Source organism: Lycium barbarum, chromosome 5 (genome assembly GCF_019175385.1).
Source record: "Lycium barbarum isolate Lr01 chromosome 5, ASM1917538v2, whole genome shotgun sequence".
Classification (NCBI taxonomy): Eukaryota; Viridiplantae; Streptophyta; class Magnoliopsida; order Solanales; family Solanaceae; genus Lycium; species Lycium barbarum.
The window spans coordinates 142,357,583-142,378,200 of record NC_083341.1 but is presented as its reverse complement, the minus strand read 5'-3'; the positions used below and the strand labels follow the sequence as shown (position 1 = coordinate 142,378,200).

Sequence of the window (20,618 nt, the reverse complement as noted above, 5' to 3'; positions counted from 1 at the left end):
AGCTTTAAATATCATGTACAACTTCAGGCATGTTTGTCGGCAGTCCGCTTGTTTATAGTTGATTAAGAACATAAATGAAATGTCCAAATCCGTCTATCTGTCGAGAAATATAAGCTAAGTTTGTTTAGGTAGATGTTTCCAGTTTGTTTTCTCCTCCCTTCTATATGAATTAAACTAAGGATGATTTTTCTTCGATAAATGATAAATACTTTGGCTAAAGTTTCTGTTAAAAAGTTGCAAGTCTCCTCTCTCTTTAAATGTTCATTCATGTCTTGTTTTCAACTTTTATGTGAGTCAAGTTTTGTTTGGATTACTCGGTTAATATTTTCCCTCTTAGTCTTTATGTGTAGGACATAAATTACTATCCCTCCCTTTTCAAATTCTGTTTCCTTCTCCAGGTTGCTGCGTGGAGAAAATGTTGAGTTTGCTAGCATGTTTGCATCTCTTTCTCTTTGTTGCGTCATGTTGTTTACTTTTCCAAATTCAGTTGGTCTGTAGTTTATTTCTAAAGTTAGAATGACGAATATTACGCCTCCGATGAATGATAGAGAAACGACTGCTACCTTCATTAAATGCCAGGTTGGCGTATTTTATGAGAAAATGATAGGTATGATGGGACAGAAATTCACAGAAGTTGTCCGAATGGGAGAAGCCTTAGAAGAAGGAATCAAATCGGGGAAAATTCAGGATCTTATTGCTTTACAAGAAATAAACAAAGCTATTCAATCTGGTTCTATCGGCGTGGTTAAAAAGAAGAAGGAAGATGTCGCTGCAGTCATGAACGTCCAAGGGCATAAGCCGAGCCAAGCCATTACATACTTTAACCACCCACAACAACCTTTCTACCCTTACCCCTACACTGAACCCTACCAAGCTCCACTATCTCCTTACCCTGTCTACAACGCCCAAGCAAATTACTACCAACCCCGAGCACCTCCGCATCCAAACCCACATCCATACCAATCTGTTCAAGCTCCCACTTAACAAAATCGACCACATGCTACACCCAGAACCCGTCCAAACCCTGACACAAAAAACACCCGTAATTACACTCGGTTCGCTGAACCCTTAGCTCAATTGTTTGAAAGAATGAAAGCAGCAGGCGTAATACAACCGATTGAAGGGAAAATTCCCGATCCTATCCCAAAATGGTTTGATGGTTCCAAGCGCTGTGCATACCATTCTGGAGTTGCTGGGCACGCCACTGAAGATTGCTATGGGCTTAAAAACAAAATCGAAGCCCTGTTTAACGAAGGAGTAGTCCAGCTCACTGGAGCTAAGCCCAATGTGGTCAACAATCCCTTACCTGCTCACGAAGATGCCAAAGTTTGAAAGAAGTTATTACGTCAATTGGAAGGATGGAAAGGGACATGTCATCAACTTTTGTCGCTCCCGTGGGAAAAATCCAAAGGCAAACACACATGAAGATTACTGCTACAACTACTCACAACAACGAGACACCTACCACACGAGGTGCCGAACTAGGAGAGACTCTGAAGAATTAGACTTGTACTCCGTCCCTGATTCGCCAGGAGTCTTGGTAGTTTGAACATGTAGTGAACTTGTTTTTTTAAATTGAGGCTTGAATCATGCTCAAAACTTTTGTTTGCTTTGCTTCATCTTTTGGAAGCTTAATTACAAATCTATGGATGCATTTCTGATTTTTCTTAATCATCTATTATTTTTTACTTTATTTATCAAAACTGCCAACTCTATGATTATGACATAAAATGAACGAATGAATAACATACGTCTCGAGAGAATAATAAAGAATTTAGAGGATAAAACAAGATTCCAGTTGAAAGAAAACGAAATAGCCGATAACCTAGCAATTCTAGAAGAAATCAAAGTACGACATTAGGCTAGACAACCTAGTTTGCAACCTTTCCTTTAATACCGTACGAACTACGCTGACCTGATTCCCTCGGCGAGATACGTAGGCAGCCCACATAGGGTTCGGTTGCATTACAACAAAGAATCCAAAAATCCTTATACAAGGAAAACTACATATGGCCTGATTCCCTCGGCGAGATTCGTAGGCTATCAACATACGGGACAGTCGTATTTAGTTATAAATCCAACAAACATTTTACCATTTACATAAAAGAACTACGCTGACCTGATTCCCTTGGTGGGATACGTAGGCAATCCACGTCGGGTTCGGTCCCTTTATCAGAAAATTTCAAACCATTTCTATGTACCTTACGAACTACGTTCTGACCTGATTCCTTTGGTGGGATACGTAGGCAACCTATACAAGGTTCGGTCACACCACAACGTAAATTTAGCACATCTTTCTGAACCCAAAACTGGAGCATATTTTGAAAGATTAGACAAGAGAAGAGTTAGACATCGACAAGATTAAGGCTACCAGACAGAAAATAGTATAGACAAATGACTTTTCAATTGTTTCAGAAGTGTCACAATCTGAAGTTGGCAGAAATATTTTACAACTTACATACATATATTTACATATATATCTTTCCTTACATACATACATTTACATATATATATTTCACAACTTATATGCATATAGTTACATTTCCTTATACATATACTTACATACATACCTTTCAAATGCATTTTTTTTTTCAATTGTTTCACTACTGTTCATCTACCAAAGCTTGAACGGAGATCACAAGATCCAAACAAACAAGACGAATGGAGCGCCAACAACGTCAAGCTTCGAATCAACACGAATCAACTTCCCCCTTCCAAACTAAGAATTTTTCTTTGAGTGCAGGAATTAAAGGACCGCGAGATCAACAGTCAAGTTTATCAATCACGATCGAAAAGCATCATCTGGCTCATTATGGTTGTCGAGATTGAAGACGAATTAAATCAGGATTACGTGTCATTAGTTTGGCCTGTCACGATACCGTCAACATCATCAGCCAAACGGCTATGCTATCACTTTACTCCATACTTTATCAATTATTTTATCATTCACTTTACCTACTTTAATCACTTTACCCTGAATTTTACAGGAATCAACATTAAATCTCCGAAGACAACCGGAGGCATCATTTGGCTATTCAGCCTCTTCTGCACAAGCCGAACGGCTACACTCTTATTTTACCCCCTACTTTATCCATTACTTTATCATTTACTTTACCAACTTTAACGACTTTATCCTGAACTTTGCAGGGATTATCATTAAGTCTCCGAAGACAACCGGGGGCATCATTCGGCTATACAGCCTCTTCCGCATTAGCCAAACGGCTACACCATCACTTTACTTTACCAATTACTTTATTATTTACTTTACCAACTTTAACGACTTTATCCTGAACTTTGCAGGGATTATCATTAAGTCTCCGAAGACAACCGGGGGCATCTTTCGGCTATACAACCTCATATGCATAAGCCAGACGGCTACACTATGACTTTACCAATTACTTTATCATTTACTTTACCAACTTTAACGACTTTATTCTGAACTTTGCAGGGATTATCATCAAGTCTCCGAAGACAACCGGGGACATCATTCGGCTATACAGCCTCATATGCATAAGCCAGACGGCTACACTATGACTTTACTCTCAACTTTATCATTCACTTTACCAACTCTAATGACTTTACCCTGAACTTTACAGGAATTATCATTGAAGCCTCCGAAAACAACCGGAGACATCATCCACTTTACAACTTTACCCCGGACTGTACGGGAATCTTCATCAAATCTCCGAAGACAACTGGAGATGTCATATCATCAAGTCCCGACAACAACCGGAGACATCACATGGCTACACAGCCTCACCTGCATAAGCCAAACGACTATACACTTACTTTACTCCCTACTTTATTACTTTACTTTATCATCCACTTTACCTACTTTAACGACTTTACCTTAAATTCCGCAGACATCATTTATCATCAAGTCCCAGAAGACAGTTGAATGCCTTATTACTATCATTAAAATCTCCAAATACAACTGGAGATATTATTACATCCTCGGCGTATATATCACACATTCATTCAAGTCCCTGAAGACAACCAGAGACAACATTTGGACACACGACCTCATTATAAGCCACACGGCTTCATCCTCACTCTTACGCTCATATTTATTATCATTTTTTACATTTATTTATATGTTTTACACTTTCAAATTCATCCCAGACTTTATTACTAATTTTGACATGAATTTCAGTTTTGACAGAAAGTACAACCTGCGGAGACGCAACACAACATGGAACTTTATCTTACGCAGTGAACTGGGGAAAATATGCTGAAGAGGAATATCAAACTCATAAGCAAAGGTCACGAATCTACTCTTGAACTCGACTCCGCCTACGTCCACAAACATGTGATACGTAGGTTATCAAAAATTTCTTTTATATCCGCCGCTAAAACTCTACTCAATCAACTCTTGTCACAATCTCGTATTCTTTCTATATCCCAGTGTCTCCATAACTCAACACTGGGGCATTTTTGCAGAATTTACATCGTGTCTAGTAGAGTCCTACTTATAGGTGTGTTGCGCGTCACATGTATAATTAGGAGGCTATAAGAGTATGTGTTGACACCCAATTTTGTCCCTCCTTTATTTTAATTTACTCGGGCTTCTAAATTTACTGACGAGCTAAATACTTTATTTTCACTAATTTTTTTTTATTATTATTTTTTATTATTATTATTGCTACTACTAGTAATATCGCTACTGTTATTTTCAACACTACGACAATTTACGTCACCACAAATTTTAAATGATTCATCATCATTTCATTTTTTTCGGGTTTGGACTCATTAAATTAATTATAGAACAACACTTTGTAAAATCATTATTTCTTTACATATTAATTATTAATTGTCTTCATATAGTATACATTGTACTAGTTGTTAAATTAGAAGCCCAACAATAATTAAATAGCGGAGGAAGGATCAACAATTTTCAGCCAAATTAATGACCCGAAATACAAATGCAATGTTATTCCCCTACCCAAATTATCAACCCACACTCTAATTAATTAAACCAACCCACATTATTCCCTACCCAAAACAATTCAGCCCACATTATTTCCCTACCCAGCCCAAAATTATCAGACCCGGCCCAATATTTTTACCCTAAAACCTATTCTCTTTCTCTTTCCTTTTCCCTTTTCTCCGCCTCCCTCTCCCTCTCTACCCTACTCTCTCCCTTTCATCATCATCATCGCCACCACGCGCCTCCCCACTCACCAACGACCCCACTCCTCCACTCACCGCCGCACTCCGCTCCCCTTCATCATTTCTTCACCCCCACCACCTACGTTCCTCCGCTCCTCTATCTCTCTCTTTCTTAAACAAAACGAAACCCTATAAATCTGGGTGCGAATTGAATCTAAAGGGGGAGGATGGACTGAACGTTTTGGAAGAAAAAGGAATCCCTACTCTCTGTTTTTTTTAAAATATCTGGTTTGATTCATCAAAAAAAGGGATACTTTACTACCCTCAAAATTTCTACTTTACCTACTCTAAATCTGGGATTTTTGTTTAAATTCCGTTCTGTTTTCGGGATCGTTCGAGTTCAAGTGTAGATTCGAGGCCATCGGCGCCCCGTTCACTGCACCTACAAGAGGTAAAATCCTTATCCCTATTTCTATTTTTTTTTTTGTGTTCGTTATGGTTAAGATAAGTTCCCATGTAGTATAAGGCGCATTGTCCGCAGTTTTGGTTGCTTCCCTTTGCTTCATATGATTCTGTGAATATGAATGTCCATGTTAAGTATAATGCATATGTGCTAAGTTGATTTCCTTTTCCGAATTTGAAATATTTGGCTGAAACTTGGTTTTAGATTTTAGCATTATCTTTTGAATTCTATCCGCAACGACAAGCTGAATAAAACAAGAATGATCTGTTAGTAGTCGTTATAATATGGGGGGTATCCTTTTCAGCTTAGTCATCAACTGAATTTTAGCGAAATATTGTGTTTGAATGCGAAATTATGATTGATGTCGCGTTAAGTAAATGCTGATACGAGTTTGGTTCTTCTTTTCGCTTCACCTGATAATAATTCTGTTTTAGGGAGTTGTAACGAACCTGTAATACTAGTCTTTACCATTCTTTTAAACATAAACAAAAAATTATATGTTCAAATGAGTGGCTTCACTTGGTATCAGTTGGCATTAGGTGGCTTTTCTTGTGCTCCCCATCATTATGATGAATGAGATAGCTCAAATAAAATGACTACCTGTTTTGATCTAAACCTTAAATCGTACCAAATTTTATGCTTTAGTCTTCATTGAAGAATCATGAAAGAGAATAGTTTGCCTTTCATGTTTTCTGTATCGATTTTGTTTCTCGGATCTTCAGTTTTGTTGAAGTAGTACATAGGCATATTGATGACTCGCATTTACTCAAAATCTGTTGTATTTTGTTTCTGTTGAGTAGGCTGTTGCTTTCATTACTTTGCTTAACTTTCACTGCATTTTTTTTCACCTTTCCCTCAGATTCATGGCTTATTTTGTAGGCAGTTTTAACTAGTTTCATCTCTATTCGGATTTCTTCTTTGGTGCTTATTTAGTACATTCAGTGTTTCACTTGAAAATATGGCTTAAGATCTCTATTTGGTATTCACATGAGTCAGTTTTCTGAAGTTAGTCAATCCTAGTTTGATCTTATTCAGTGAATTTCATGCCCGCTTAGTGTGCTAATCGTGTCACTTGATTGATAGCTGATTTAGATTGGGCGTCAAACTTGCTTGTGATTAACATGTGTCCTGTTTTGAAGAGCATGATAAGATTATAGTTAGTTAATAATGTCTCATGGGTTTAGATATGGATAGAGGATCTGTGGTATGTTTAGATATGTTGTCGCCTCAGTTAAGTATGCATATATTGAATGCAACCCTGTTCTAAGTCAGATTTTCTTGTTTGAAAGGCCATGCCAACAGATTTTCATGAACTTGACTACCGTGTATGATCAGTTTTGTCCATTCTGTAAAATGTGTTCAAGCAGTTTGGTAATGATTTAAAACTGTTCCTACATGTCTCTAGATTTAAGCTAAAGCTCTCTCTAAGTTTCTCTTATATGATTTTAATTTGGGCATGTCTTTGAACGAATAAAGATGAAACTCAGTTATGCGAGAATCTTAAAACTTGTTTAAACTGTTTGGTAATATTAACCCCTTCATCCTGTCGGGTCAGACCATGGCATAAGTTTATAAAACTGAAAAGAGGAATAGATAGGTAGCCTTTTGTTGTTATGGAAGAGCTTTTGAAGTTTGAAACATGATTTATTCTGGTTACTGGGCAGTTGAAACAGTTTACATGTAGCATTATGAGATGAACATGTTCGACATACACTTTGCTTCTCCTTTATCTGAAAAACCGAAACATATCCTTACCTTCATTGCATATATCAGAATCCTCGTGCGCTGGTTTTGACTCTATTTGATTTGAGTTTGAGTTGAAAGATTGGTTTCATCATCACCTGCCTGCATACTGTGTTCATTAAAAACCTGCTTGCGTAATTTTGTTCGCAGGGGTCTATTCCCTCAAATATTTCTGCTGTGTTTACTTAATTAAGGCTATATGCTATGTATGCCTAAACCTGTTTGGCCCCTTTTGAATCGAATCTGGAGTTTTGAGTAACTATCCTCAAACGAATCAGTCTCCAATTTGAACCTTTTGGAAATAGTTGGTCGTATTGGAATATACAATACCCGGAAAAACGAACTAAAAGAAATTAGGAAACTGTTGCTGCACTCAACCATTTTGCTGCTTCGCTTTGGGCCATGAACCGCTGCATTCATTGAGTTAAATTTCAGCCACTCTTTGAGTTAAATGTTAGCCTTAATCTGAATTGAATTCTCATTGCATTTCGAGATTGAAAACACTACTTTTAGATTGACTTTGCCGCTGCAAATGTTCCGCGAGTAGTCATTATACATTCTTGGGTTTCTCCGCTGTTTCTTTGAGTCCCACAGTGCGTGTTCTTACTCGTATTTCCTTTTGAATATCCTGTTTACTTTGTGCAAATATCCTGCATATTCTGAGGGAGAAGTAGAGTATAATAACCGAATTCGGGGTTGCTTGTACGTATGTTTTAGTATTCTATATCAAATTAAGAGATGATATACTCAAATATACCTGAAGTTATACAGCCTTGCGGTGCCCACAGGCATACTGGGACCTGTATATATAAGATATACTGAGGTATATCAGTTCTAGTATATCTCTCAGAGCGCTTCTATGTCCCATGTGAATGTATATATATGGAACATATTAGATATACATAGTAAGTATGTGAGCCTTTAATTTGTCCTCCTTTTTCATTCGCATTATACATGTTTAGTCTTATTTGTTAATCACATACTAATCTTTCTTTCGTTTTATGCATGAACACCGCATACGTGTCTGAGGGGACTCGTCTTCTCCCGTACTCGGCGTTGGGCTAAAAGCCCAACGAAACTCCTCATCCTGAGTCAGCTCCGCCCGCAGCACAAATAGAAAACAAAATCTGGGCTGAAGCCCAATAGCAAAACAGACCGTGGCAGCAGTCCGAGAAAATGGGCCTAACCCATGCACTCTTTACTCTCTTTCTTATACTTATTGTTGTGTATTTTATTTGCTTTGTATGACTAACATTTTATTTTGTCTTACTAGATTAGATGAACCATAGTGAGTTTAGCGAAATTAACGGGTTTGATTTTAGTAATTGGGTAGGAAGAACTAATATTTAATTCCATAATGCCATTTTCTCCTTTTACATTAAATTATCTATAGTACTTATAATATTTATCTATATCAAAACAATTGATCTTCAAGAGCGTAAAGCCATGAACGCGTATTTTTAATTATACTCCTACTATATTGGGAATCTTAAGGTATTACTGATATACAAATATGAACTCGAATACATTTTATAAACAATCCTTCGGGTTTAAATCAAACACATACATTTTTAGCTATAGTTAATAAACATGATAAAAAAGGGAGAAGGAAGATTTCATCTCGTCCGTACTCTTAAAACAAACAAAAAAAAAAATAGTTAAGGCCTACTAGAGTTATTTTCAATTATGTTTAAAACGCTACATATCCCGCGCTCCTTCAGTTCATAACTAAACTCTTCTTTTATACAAATTATTATTTTTACATGTCTTATTTCTAATAACATTATTACCTTTTACTTTAATACTTTAGCTATATTTATAAGTTATTTCCTAAACATTTATAATACTATATTTACCCTTAGTCTAATTAATCATAAGTCCGGTCGGCTAACCATTATTAATGGGTCTTAAAGGGTGCCTAATACCTTCCCTTTAGACTAATTCAACCCTTGCCTAGAATCTTAAGTTTCGCAGATCTTAAACAGAGTTAACTTTAAACATAACTTTAATAAATTTTAGGTGTCCTAATTCACCCTAAATAATTAGGTGGCGACTCCTTAAAACACAAACAAAGACATAGGAATCACCAATACGTCGTACTTCTAATTTAACTCTCCGGGGTAAAAAATGGGGTGTGACAGTATGTTCCATTCTCGTCATCTGTCCACGACCCTTGCAAAGTTATAAATCCATAAATAATATTCTCTCCACAGGTTCGACCATAATTCCTTCTACCCTCATAATATTTTCCACCAATTCTCTAAAACCGTATTTCCTTACAAATCCGTATTTTGTTGGTCGGAACAAAATTGGTTACTACGTCAACTTATTCGCCCGAAAACTCTTACATCGTCTCCGGTCGAAGAGGGGCATCTGTTGACACCCAATTTTGTCCCTCCTTTATTTTAATATTTACTTACTGGAGCTTCTAAATTTACTGACGAGCTAAATACTTTATTTTTTTTTACTATTCTATTTTTATTTCACAATTATTATTTTCGCTACTTTTATTTTCAACATTACGAGCATTACTTTATCACAAATTTTAAATGTTCGTCATTATTTCATTTTTGGGGTTTGGGCTCGTTAAGTTAATTACAGAACAACACTTTGTTAAATCCTTATTTTTTTACATATTAATTATTAATTGTCTTCATATATTATATATTGTACTAGTTGTTAATTAGAAGCCTAAGAATAATTAAAATAGAGGATGAAGGGTCAACAATTTCAGCCAAATAAATGACCCAAATTATCAGCACATACTCTAATTAATTCAACCAACCCACATTATTCCCTACCCAAAACAATTCAGCCCACATTATTCTCCTACCCAGCCCATTACCTAATTCTACCCGGTTCAACCCACAAAACTACCCGACCCGGCCCACTTATTCTTTTCCTAAACCCTACCTCTCTTCCCCTTTTCTCCTTTTCCTTTTCTTTCTCCGCCTCCCTCGTCTCTCTCTACCCTACCTCTTTTCTCCGCCTCCCCCATCCCCTTCAGCTCTCTCTCTACTCTCCCTCTCTCGTCTCCCTCACGCTCCTCTCTTCCCCATACCACTACCCCACTCCGCTCCTCTTCTACCCTACTCCCCTTTCTTTTTTTTTCTTTCATCATCATCATCGCCGCACCCCGCTACCCCACTCTCCACTCATCGTCGCACCCACTCAACACCGACGACCCCACGCCTGCTCCCCGCTCCCTCTCTACCCTACTCTTTCTCTCTTTCATCATCATCATCGCCGCTTCCCCGTTCCTCCTTACCTCACACCGCTTCTCTCTCTCCCCACTCTATAAAGACAGAGGAGAGGAGATCGAAAAACGGGGGGGGGGGGGGGGGGGGAAACAAAAAAAACAAATTGATAGAATCTGGAACGAAAAAACGAGATCGAAAGAGATCGGAAAATCAAAGACCGAAAAAAATCAAAATCTGGAACCCAAAAAATTCTCCCAGCAAAAACATAAGCTTACATCGTGAAAGGGATTACTCAGCGTTTTCAGAGATATCCCGCTATTTTTCACACTCGTTTCCCTTTTTCAGCGAACCTTTAGCCGCGACAAAGGGTTTCCGACAAATTCCAGTTTGATTTCTCTGATTTTAAAATCTTCTTTTGCGTCGTGTATTCGGATGTGTTGAGTTTCACACTCAAAAAGAATTCGAGTGTCGTTCGCGTTCAAGTTTAGATTTCGAGGCCGCAACGCCCCACTTCGCTGTACCACAAAAAGGTAATATCGTCTGCTGTTTAGTTTCTTTAGCTGATAATGTTATGTTGAAATCATGTGTAGACTTGAAACTGTGTATGTTCTGTTGTTGTTTAGTATTTCAAATTAATGTCTTAATTCTGCATTTCCGTATTGTTTGGAGTTCAACATGGCTTGGTTGATTTTGTAATAGTCTTAGCTTTACTTTGTTTTGGTGCTGTGATTCATCATTTTTGTGTGCGCTGTTTTGTTAGAAATATCCGTTAGTCGCTGCCTAGGTAGAAACTATGTCCCTGGGGTTCATTCGTTTTATAAGCATTACAATCTTAAAGAGAACGTCTTTGTTTGAAGTTGATATGTGAATGGATGCTATTCAGTACTTAAGTGTTGTTAATAGAATGTACATTCCCCTGTTTTGCTATGACGTCAAAGCTTTAAATATCATGTACAGCTTCAGGCATGTTTGTCGGCAGTCCGCTTGTTTATAGTTGATTAAGAACATAAATGAAATGTCCAAATCCGTCTATCTGTCGAGAAATATAAGCTAAGTTTGTTTAGGTAGATGTTTCCAGTTTGTTTTCTCCTCCCTTCTATATGAATTAAACTAAGGATGATTTTTCTTCGATAAATGATAAATACTTTGGCTAAAGTTTCTGTTAAAAAGTTGCAAGTCTCCTCTCTCTTTAAATGTTCATTCATGTCTTGTTTTCAACTTTTATGTGAGTCAAGTTTTGTTTGGATTACTCGGTTAATATTTTCCCTCTTAGTCTTTATGTGTAGGACATAAATTACTATCCCTCCCTTTTCAAATTCTGTTTCCTTCTCCAGGTTGCTGCGTGGAGAAAATGTTGAGTTTGCTAGCATGTTTGCATCTCTTTCTCTTTGTTGCGTCATGTTGTTTACTTTTCCAAATTCAGTTGGTCTGTAGTTTATTTCTCAAGTTAGAATGACGAATATTATGCCAATCCAAGTATCATATTCAATTGAAACTGCTGTTGCATTTTTTGCCATTCTGTCGTTGTATATTGGTCTATGGAACGTTGCGCTTTAACCATTTTCCTGCTTCATATATGGTCCTGAACTGCTGTGGTTTAGCCATTTTAGTTACTGTTGTGTCTAGCTTAGTTTAGGCAGTATGGGATTCTATTGCTGTGTTGGTTCAGTTGGTGCTCTCTGACTGTTTTTAACTAGTATACGATGGGTTGAGGCGCTTAAGCATTGAAACTGTTTAACATTATCCATGATAATTGAGGTCCAAAATCGATTACTGTTTTATAAGGTTGAATGAAGTGTATGTGTTTCTATTCCTTTCCTCCATCTTCTGCCTTCTTTTTACCACTTGGGATTTTCATAACACATAGGAGAAAAGTCTTGTAGTTGCCTAAAATTGTTCATGGTTGTTGATCAAAATATTGTCTGTTGGCACCTTAAACTTGCTGTTGGTTCTGGTATTGTTGAAAAATCAGAATGGGCTCAAAAGAGTTTAAGCATTCAAACTCAGTCTAGCGACTTTAAACTTAGGCAAGTGATCTGTTGAGTTTTGTGAATGAAGTGTTTGCCATCATATTTTCAATTGCCTCGTCATATGTACTTGATATGGAGAATGTTCTCATGAATATTGCTGAGTGTATGCTGGATTTCTATGCTTGATTATTGCGACACACGCAGTGCACTGGTTCGAGTACTTGTTTAAATGAGACTGTAGAGTACATATGTTTTCTCTTACCTTTACTGGGCAACATTTTACTAGACTGTTGTGTTTGGCTCTATCTGAGCACAATAAGTCATTAGAATTGATAGTTAATTTGTCTGCTGGGTTAGTTGGTAATCTATGTGCTAATTGATTCAAGCAACCCTGTAAAACATGTGATATTTCCGCATCTATTCAGCTTTACATACTAAGTACACTTGTATCGATTATGTATATGTATGTATACGACAGGTATACTTTAGCCAATACATTCTTTATGAATGTACATACATAAGATATACCAAAATATACATAGTATATACATTATCTACTGATTTGTTTTGAGTTATATTTTATATGTTTAACCTTATTTATTGGTTATATACTAATCCTTTTCTTTCGTTTTTATGCATGATTACGCATGAGTCCGAGTGACTCGTCATCTCCCGCATTTGGTGTTGGGCCAAAAGCCCAACGGAATCCTCTTCTCGAGTCAGCCTATCAGTTCTATCCGCAGCAGCAGTCCTAAAAATGGATTGATCCATTTACTCTTCTTTCCTTCTATCTTATTTTTTGTTGTGTATTTTTTATTTACCTTGTACGACTAACACTTAATTTTTGCCTCTTAGTTTATATGAATTATAGAGAATTAGTATGGGTAGTTGTAGAAACAATAAGTAGTCATCTTAAGGAAGAACTATTAGTAATTCCATCAACTTAGTTTTCTTTTATCTATTTTGTCTATTTCTAAATATGTTTATAATACCTATAGTATTCACTTATATTATACAATTGATTTTCAAAGACGCGAAGTTGTGAATATCTATTTTGAATTAAGAGTATGTCCTATTCTTATTATCTTAGAAAATTTTGAAATGTCACTAAGACGTAAGTATGAACTCATGTATACTTTATCAACAACTCTTCAAGTTTGAATCAATCACGTACATTTTAGTCCGGCATAGTTAATAAACATAATAAAGAAGAAGGAAAAATTCCATCTCATCTTTACTTTTAAAACAAAATCAGTTAATGTCTTCCCTTTTGAGTTATGTTCAAACATGTTTAAAACATTACACCATCCTGCGTTTTCTTCAATTTATTTTATAAACTCTTTTGTGTAAATTATTATTTTCTACAAGTCCTATTTTAATAGCATTCTTACAGGTCTATTTATAACTTTAGCCACATTTACAAAGCTACGTTCTTTCCTATAATACTATATTTATACTTAGCCTAATTAATTATAAGTCCGGTCGGTTAACCATTGTTAATGGGTCTTAAAGGATGCCTAATACCTTCCCTTTAGACTAATTGAACCCTTACCTAGAATCTTAAGCTTCGCAGACCTTAAACAGAGCAAACTTTAGAAAATAACTTTGATAAACTTTAGGTGTCCTAATTCACCATAAATAATTAGGTGGCGACTCCTTAAAACAAATAAACAAAAAAATAGGAATCTCCAATATGTCGTACTTCTAATTTAACCCGGGTTAAAAAGGGGTGTGACAAATATATGTGTGTGTGTGTGTGTGTGTGTTTTATCTGAAATTTATCTTTCTAGCTTCTTAAGATGTAAAGTTATTAATAATTTAATCATAATTAATATCTTGTGATAATACATTTTCAAGTAATAGTATCGCTAATCAGCTTAATCTCTTTTGAACATTGTTGATCTTAAGTAAGATTTTATCAATTTTAATTTTGAAAAACTTCTTTCCGCTGAGGCAACGGTTTCCCTATTTTCATATCAATATTTTTATTGTTCACTAAATATTTATCAAGAGCTACTTTTGGGGGTTGTATTAAAGTTTCTATTCTTCTCTTATTTTTTTGTTAGCTTTGAAGAATCAAATTCATTTTTCTATTGGACATAATTAAATTCTAATACATTTAAAAATTCATTATATATGTATTAAATAACAATATTAAAAATCACAAATTTCAGATGAAAAAAAAGGCTAGACTAATAAAACCTGATCAAGAGGTAGATAACCTGATACCAAAAATATTAAGACTAAATTGGACTAATGATAAGAATTATGTTTTATATAGTAATTAGTAAATCATTGCCTATAATAAAAAAATTCTCTACCAAAATCTATACCCAATAACAAGTTGGATCATTAATGAAAGTTGTCAAACCTTTTATGGCACCAACAAACTCTTAAAAATATGATAAAAAAAAGGGGCCCAAAAAGTAGTGCGTTTTTAAAAAAAATCAAAATTAAAATAATTATTAAATAATAAATGTATACATAGAAGCAAGTGGTTTGGGGCCTAAGGCAATGGCCTTATTGGCCTAATGGTCAAGGCGCCCTCGCGTAGGGGCAGAAATGTCATTCATATAGTAGGGATCAAGTCATCATTCTGCAACGCGTCATCATTATGATCACTTACTTTATTCATCTCTTTTCTGTTTGCTGTTTGAAATGGGTGTTAGGTTTGATGTAGAAATACACAATGACTTTGATTTTTTAATACTCCACTCTGATACTTGAGCTAAATTTTAGGCCCTTTTTCTTCATATTTAGATAAATAAATATGAATTTGGATCAACTCACATTTCAAAATTCCCATAAATATATTCGATTTAAAAGACCTAACTTGAGGTCTGATTTGAGGTGTAATAGAGAGAAAGACATGCATATTTAAAACGTGTTCAATGTACATAATATTGTAACGTCATATTTTAACAATAATTGCACCAAATTTCAATTTTAAATGAATAGAATTACGTATATCGACTGTATAAATAATTTTCACTCTATCTTGGCTATTTATACCGCTTGTAATAAGTTATTAAACTTTGTAGATCATTATTCAATGCTTGTAATAGAAAGTTACTTATAATTAATTTTACATGGTTTGATAGTATAAATTATTTTTACCTGCTAATGTATATAAGTTAGTCTACTCAAATCATTGCACTATATTCAAATGAATGTCGAAAAATATCAAAGCTCAAGTTCTCAAGTCAATGCACATAAAGGTTCAAATGATTCCTACAACACAAAGATACTATCCCACAAGTACAGAGCCCAAACATACCTTTCTTGCTCTTATTTCATTTGATCCTCACATAACCAAATAATAATTATATCTACCTTTTCACTTCTCTATTCCCCGAAATGAACCCATGTTGTATGAAAACACTGAATTTCTATTTTTACCTAATGATTTTGACCATGGCTTCTATAGAAAGGAGGAGGTTTCTCACCTCCAAAATAACCAACTCTCAAAACTTTTCAGAATGTCAAACAGCAACTAAGAAGAGATGTCTGATTTTGTATTGGATCGTCTTCCAATATATGATTTTGTATCGAATGAAAGTCCAAATGATAGCCCCAAAGAAATCCAAATAAAGCAAGCCGCACAACTCGACCAGAATCTTGACCGTATCTCCCTCCAGTCGTTTCATCTCGATGAACTGAAAGGATGATCTGAAGATGTAGAGAACAAGTTGTTTGATCCAGAAAACTCCCAAGAGAAGGAGGGGAGGACAAGGACAAGGACGTCCTTGAAGGACCGTCTTCAAAACAAAGAAATTATGAAGTCTTCTTCTGACTCTAACTGTCACGACCCGACTAGGGGCCGTGACGAGTACCCGATACTTGTACCGAGCACCCCTTATCTATCGTATTACCTGTACCTCTTAGCAAGCCGTGTAAACCGAGCCATTTTTTTTTCCTTGAACATAAACTAATAAACTCCGTTATTACCTTGTACAACAATATTAACATGCCAAAACACCATACATATATCTGTACCTGACTGACTGTACGTATCTGTCTACGAGCCTCTAGACATAGTACACTTATACATAGAAAGGGCCGGGGTGCTACCAAGCCCGAATGTATATGCATAAAATAGTACCGCTGGAGTGAGGCTCCGGAACAACTGGAGCGCTGTCAAGTGCGGCTGGTAGAGCTTCTAAGGATCACGTCCACCTGTCTGCTGACCTGCGCGGCATGAAACGCAGCGTCCACAAGAAGGGACGTCAGTACGAATAGTGTACCGAGTATGTAAGGCATGGAAGACAATGCAAGCAATAACATAGAGTGCGATTAATAATATCATGGAGTCACAGGACATATAACGAGGCAAGAAAGTAACCTGTACATAAGAAGGCCCCTTTTTGGGCGGCTATCATGCATGGCTTGTCTTTCCCTTTTAAAAACGTTTCCCCTCCATGAACGTAGAAAATAGAACTTATATTATGTCGTATCTTGTCGTATCGCGTACTATCGTGCCCTATCGTATCCTATCGTGGCATATCAGGTCGTATCCTATCGTGGCATATCAGGTCGTATCCTAACGTGTCTTATCATGGCATATTATATCGTGTAATGTCATGTCTTACTACAGCATGTCGTATCGTGTTAAATCATGTCAATGTCATAGTATAGTGTGTCATAGTGTATCATGCCATAGCGTAACTTGTCATATCATAGCATAGCTTATCATATCATAGCATAGCTTGTCGTAGTGTATCATATCATGGCATAGCGTATCATAGCGTATCATATCATAGCTTAGCTTTCCGTTGAAAATCTTTTCTTGTTCATATATATATAAAAATAGAACATGTCATATTGCCGAGGCGTCGGCAGCCGATCCATTTAGCGACAAATACACATCCCGCGTCCGGGACGATATCATGTCATGTAATGCCAACTGATCAGGTGGATATGCGTGTATAACGCTCTGCCCTTATTCCCATCTTCCCCGTATACATATGCATACATCATGTACATATATCAGCGTCTATAGCGCTCTGAATCTTTTATCATATACATATACTGGTATCATGTACGTATATCAGCGACTATAGCGCTCTGGATCTTTTATCATATACATATACGTGTATCATATACATATATCAGCGTCTATAGCGCTCTGGATCTTTCATCGTATACATATACGTATATCATGTACATATTTTATAAACATATATATATCTTATATACATATACATGTCTTATATACTTTTACATATCTTATATACATATACATATACATATTTCCATTATTTTGGTACAGTACTTATCGTTTGATAATCGGAACGAGGATCAAAAGTTTCCTTTGGATTCTACTCCCAAAATAAGTCAAACGGAGCAATAGGGAAAATCCGGGAACAATGGGCCCACCTCGGGTCAAATGAGGCGGCGTACCAAATTTACGTACATTATATTTCATGACGTCACTTGTGAGGGTTTTAAGGTAGTCGGGTCATATTTATGCCAGTTCTAGATGTTTATGAAGTTTCTCCAATATTTTACACAATTTCTAATTCAATTCTACTGAATGAAAAAGGGGAAACTTTAAGTGCGGATTCCGGGAAATAGAGTTGTCCCCGAGGCTCGTACCCAACTTATTACGTTTAAGACATGCCATAGAAGGAAGGGTGAAGCCTTACATACCTTTTCCGCTTCATACACGTCTCTAAAATCAAGTTTCAAGTTCGCCAAAATCTACAATTTGGTCACAATTACCAAATGTTAATTGTAAGGCTTTAAGATTTCAATCTTAACCAATACTTGTCTACAAAAATTTGGGCAGCATCTCCCCTATAAATACACCATCCCCCAAAATTCAACTTAGCCAATTTTTTATCAACAACAATCCGGGAATTCAACCCGGCCAAACTATCAACACAATGACAACAACCATAACTACAAAACACAATATAACACAACTAGTCTTCTTTCCAACATAATGCAATAGCTTTCATTCCAACTTCACATTTCCAAACCAATCTCAATGTTTTTACATTCATTACTAATCAAGATCATTACAATATAATTCAGAAGCATTTCATATCGTTTCTACCAAATATTCATAAGATATACAAAATATACAAACTTTCCACCAAAACCATAATCCATCCAAAACTTCTAATCTTCAATCTACATATTCATAACATATTTCCATCTTCCAATTTCATCAACCATAATCATAATTTGCACCTTAATAATTTCATTTTCATAATTACATAAATCTACCATAAAATCACAAAACTTCTCATAACCACTTAACAACCAATCTTTCATGCCAATATGGACTATTATCCTTCCAAATTCACCAACTAACATAATAATTCACATTTAAAACTCCACTTCTATAATTACATAAAAACTTCATTAAAATCACATAATTTCCTATAACTATTTCCAATAATTTTCCATGCCAACTTGAACCATTTTCTTCCATTTCCAATATAAATTTCACCATAACCACAACTAGAATACAACATAAAATTCAACTCATACTATTTATACAACAATATACATATATGTCCACTTACATATATGCACACCCACTTTGTAAACTTCCATATTTCCATAAATTCTACTCATTTCTACATACTACAACATAAACCAACCTTCATAACATAATAAAAAGGGATTAATTCTTACCTTTTTCTACAATCTTTTTCACTTGACCAAGTTGTCAACTTGAAGAAACAAGTGCTCTTTCTTCCAAAATAATTACACCAAGTTGTAAAGGACCCTTGAATTAGTAGAAATACCACAAGAAAATAATTTTTGGAGAAAGATTTCAAAGGGCAAAAATTTGCAAGCTATGGCCGTATGGCCTTTAAGCTTTTGTTCTTCTTTTTGTTGTTTTTCTCTTTCTCAAATTTTCTTGAAGTTTCTAAGACTAATGATCCCTTCTAGTCTTATTTATCACATGAAAAATTAATTAAGTGACATGGGTTGGGCCAGGTATGGCCGGCCACCCTCACTTTTGGGCCTAAATTCGTTTTTTTATTTTTTTGGGCCAACTCGGTTGATTCCGAGTTGGGCCTAGCCCACTGACCTTTCGACCTTAAAACGTCCATATCTCCTTGTACCGACGTCACCTGAGAACCCACGACCTATGGTTGGAAAGCTAATTCAATTATCTACAACTTCTATTTATTGGTATTTTTCCAAATTCCAAACTTATAATACCGTTTTTGCCCCTAAAAGTCAGATCACCCGAAAACGTTTTCTTAAAAATATTCGTTTGGAGGACTTCCACTTTGATTTGGCCCAAGGGTCCTTCTTGAGTTGTGTTTAACTTCACATATGTGATTCATATGACTTTTCAGATGTCCAAAAAAAAATCTCGATGTGTGGGCCCCACCTCAGCTTACAAATAATCCGACGTAAAAAAAATACGGGATATAACACTAACTCTGATGCTCCACCAAAGAAGAAAATGAAAAAAGCGGTGAAGAAAGCGGAAAAGGCCGCTAAAGCAACCCGTAACGTAAGCAAGAATCTATACTATATTAAAAACACAAAAGGCCTTAGAAATGTTGTTTGAACTCTTTGTCCTTCATTAAATGTCTCTACAATAGACAAACTTGTCATTTACTCTTTTCATCAAATTATTGTCATTTAATTATTTTTCTAATTTTTAGTTTTGAAATCAACTAAAATTTTAATTATTTTATTCTTCCATGTTTGAACTAGGTAAAATGTCCTAATATTTAGGACCTTATTCACATTGGTTAGTATTTTAAATTTGACATCAAATATAAGAGTATGAAGTCAATTTGGTATTTCACAATACTAAAATAATAAGTCTCCTCCGTCAATAAAATCCTCATAGAGTTCGTGGTCTATGTCGGCATCGCAATGTTTCTCTCTAACTTATCTTTATCATCATTAAAATATTGGTGTTCTTTAAATTTTATTACTGTTCTAATTTTTGTTTTCAGTAGTCTAGAATTTTTCATACTTTGTTTTGATTAGTGAACCTTAATTGTTTTTTTTTTTTTTTTGTGTGTCTGTATTATACATGTTTGAATATCTTCACTATTTTTCTCATGTTTTGCAAGAACAACAGTAATGGACGAAACAAAAGTCTTACTAGATTTCTCCCTAATTCTGGCCCTGCTACTGGTCAGTCAGTTA

General features: G+C 35.7%; 1 long non-coding RNA gene across 1 annotated transcript; it reads right to left on the bottom strand.

Annotated features, from left to right (window-relative positions):
• Positions 1–15,679: 15,679 nt before the first annotated feature.
• On the bottom strand, positions 15,680–19,662 carry LOC132642866 (uncharacterized). Its single transcript, XR_009583359.1, has 3 exons — positions 19,131–19,662; positions 18,135–18,185; positions 15,680–16,673 (listed from the first exon to the last, which is right to left on the bottom strand). It is a non-coding gene; the product is annotated as an uncharacterized LOC132642866 (long non-coding RNA).
• Positions 19,663–20,618: the final 956 nt, after the last annotated feature.